Source organism: Etheostoma spectabile, chromosome 13 (assembly GCF_008692095.1).
Source record: "Etheostoma spectabile isolate EspeVRDwgs_2016 chromosome 13, UIUC_Espe_1.0, whole genome shotgun sequence".
Classification (NCBI taxonomy): domain Eukaryota; kingdom Metazoa; phylum Chordata; class Actinopteri; order Perciformes; family Percidae; genus Etheostoma; species Etheostoma spectabile.
The window spans coordinates 3,421,570-3,424,856 of record NC_045745.1 but is presented as its reverse complement, the minus strand read 5'-3'; positions in this window follow the sequence as shown (position 1 = coordinate 3,424,856).

Genomic DNA, 3,287 nt, shown 5'->3' with positions numbered 1-3,287 from the left:
TAACGTTCACATCACGGTGGGTACTGTGCCTCAACTTGGCAATGATTTATGAGGTAAATATGAATCTCAGTTGGTTAAAAATTGAGCTTTCAACGTCATTGTAACATGCAAAATAATGTTGGTCTACAGCCATGCCAGCAGTCTCACAGACTATAAGAAGGCACAGTGGTGCTTTAACCTTCTGAGACCTAAGGCCATTTTTACAGTTTGTTGTCCTTCTGGATTTATTTTATAAAAAAGCTTGTAAAACATCAACCCTGTTGTCTACAGTCAAGATATGAACATCATTTTTTTTTTAGGACAAACTGGGCTATTAGAATATTTGGGTTGCAGTGAGGTCACTTGCATGTTAAAAATGGTTGTAGGGCCTTAAAGACAAATAACTAAATAAAACGGAACATAAATCTTCCAGATATGTATTGATATCACAGACAGATTAGTAATACATAAGCCATTTTCCATTCTAAAACACTTCTCATATGTCTTGGGAGTCACACTGTGAAGAAATAATCATTATAACTTATACAGTTGACAAAATACATACATTTTTTCAAAGAAAGTCAAGACGCTTTTGCTCTCATGACATTTACATATGCCAATAATAACATAATAATGTCATATTTATTGATATTACACCCACAGCAATGCTACACAAGCAAATGCGTGTCAAAAATGTGCGCCTCTTGGCCTTCCATACAGCCAAATGGCCTTTTTGTCCCCTCTGGCCTTCCATACAAGAGGGTGACGTTGTCTCCCATATATGGGCATACTGGGGCCTGTATTTCCCTAAACCAGGGGTTCCCAAAACTTTCAGCCCACGACCCCCAAAGTAACGGTGCAAGTGACTTGCGACCCCCCCACTATAAACGTATGTAAACAATGCGCGCAACCGCGCACGCAGTATAGGCGTGTCCAAACATGAGCATATTGACAACACAAAATAACACAACAGCCATAACATTATTTTACAGTAATTTACTCATTACTTATTACTAATTTGAACTTAACCTCACCTAATGAGATGGATGTGCATTATGTTTGGAGCACAGCAAGTCCAGTCCTGGTTTAATGTTGGAGACCGCTACTCGGAAAGAAAAAAAATCAAAAGAGCTGTTCTGTTTATTTATTTGCTTGGTTGTATTTTAAATTTAGCCACTAGTTTTATCTTGTGTTAAAATCATGGCTAACATATTCTATTTCTAATTGTTTAAAAAAAATATATATATATTTCTGGAAGTCAACTCGCGACCCCCCTGTGGGTCCCGACCCCCACTTCGGGAATCACTGCCCTAAACAACAGAGAAGAGACACAGAGCCGCGATCTAGCGGCAGAAATGAGCCAAAACGCGATGAATTATGGACATAAAGTGGATCAATCTTGGATGTAACAGTTTGGATTTAAAGCCCAACGACCCCGAAAGAGGCTGGAAGTTCCAGGCTCAATAGAAAATCACCTGTAGAGACTAGAAAGACCCGGAAGAGACCTCCGTAACCGCTAACTCGTTACCTTTTAGACGCAACCATTGGTAAGTCACTGGCTCTTATGGTTGATAAATTATTAAACTATGAATCAGAGGTGGTGTTTTTACACGTGGGCGAGTGTCTCGGTTTCAGAGGGTTTTAAGCTAAATGCTAACATCAGCAAGGTAACATGGTCACAATGACAATGCTATCAGCGCCTGGATTGGACCAAAAAAAGTGCCAAAAAGTAGGCTACCATATTTTAGCAGTTGCATGAAATGATCATTGTGTCTTGGATATATTTATTTTTCATATCTTGTAGGGCTAAACCGAATGATGATTCAATCTAACGAGCCTGATTAGACTACCAATCTTACAGTTGAAAAGTTGCAGTGTCTGAACATTTGCTTATGAAATAAATGATCAGTACCCCAGGCTTTATGGGGGTGCGGAATGTCTGAATTAATATAGAATCATTTCCCCCAATAATTCATGGTATACATGTGACGGGAAATGAAGGAGGACCCAAAAGCAGAGGACAGCAGGCGGGCAGCAGGTTTCCAAAAAAAGATGACATTTGTACCAAAGGTCCAAGCAAAAACACCAAAATGAATAATTCAGGAATTACAAAAACCGGAGCACTGGGGCTGGCAAAACTCACGGGGAGGAAAACTCACGGGGAAGGTAATCCGGTGGGGAAATGGGGAGGAACAAGGATCTGACACAGGACAAAGAATGCACAAAGACTAAATACAGGGGGTAACAAGGTAACAAGAGGCAGGTGACAAGAGGGCTGGGAAACAGGTGGAAAACATCAGGTAATCACGGAGGCGGGAAAGCCCAGGAAGTAGAACTAAATACAAAACGAGACAAAATAAAACAGGAAACGGAACACATACAAGACCAGACCAAAAACCTCACAAAAAAAACGCGAGACAAGACAGGACCAGGCTAGGAGACATAAACAGGGAACAGATTTAACAATAACACAGGACATAACCACCAAATCGTGACAATATAGCCTGATTTGGTATAAATATCAGCCATTGACTTTATACACCGTCTATACATCAGCCTATTAATAATACTGTCAAAAACAATCAGAAGTAAGTGCAGTCATGTGGATTAAAAGAAGTGTGGGTACTCAGTACTGGTGAGTATAATAATAGTATTATGTTGTTATTACACACAGGCCTGAATAACACACATATGTTCAGTATCTATATATGAACTAATGGAGAGATGTCAGAGTGGGGGGGGGCTGCCCATGAAAAGTAACCTTGCATGTGGTGCCTTGCTCAAGAGCACCTTGGCAGACCCAGGAGGTGAACTGGCACCTCTCCAGCTACCAGTCCACAACCATATTTTGGTCCATTTCAGGCACTGTTAGGCGTGTTAGCATTTTTTTGCATAGATTTGGTCACAAATCAATGGAAGGGACATCAAAGTTTATGTGGGACATGTATAGTATTTCTTTATTTACAGACTCAAGGTCCAGATAAAAAAAGTAAACTCGACACATTACAAAAGGGGTTCAGACCAAACACAAACATAAATACATATAGACAAACTGATCCCCAAAAATATCACAAAAGAAACACACATACATACAAACCTACAAATTGCAATGCCCAATAATTAAAACAGGTACAGGTGCGTGTTCCAGTGATTCCATAGTTTTGACGAATATCTGATATCACTAAGTGCAGCATTGATTATAGCATTTAAAATTGTATTATTTGACTCGGTTAATCGGCACATACATCTGTACATAAACTTCCTCAGCACAGCGTGGAAGGTGGGAACATTACAGGTCACACACAGAT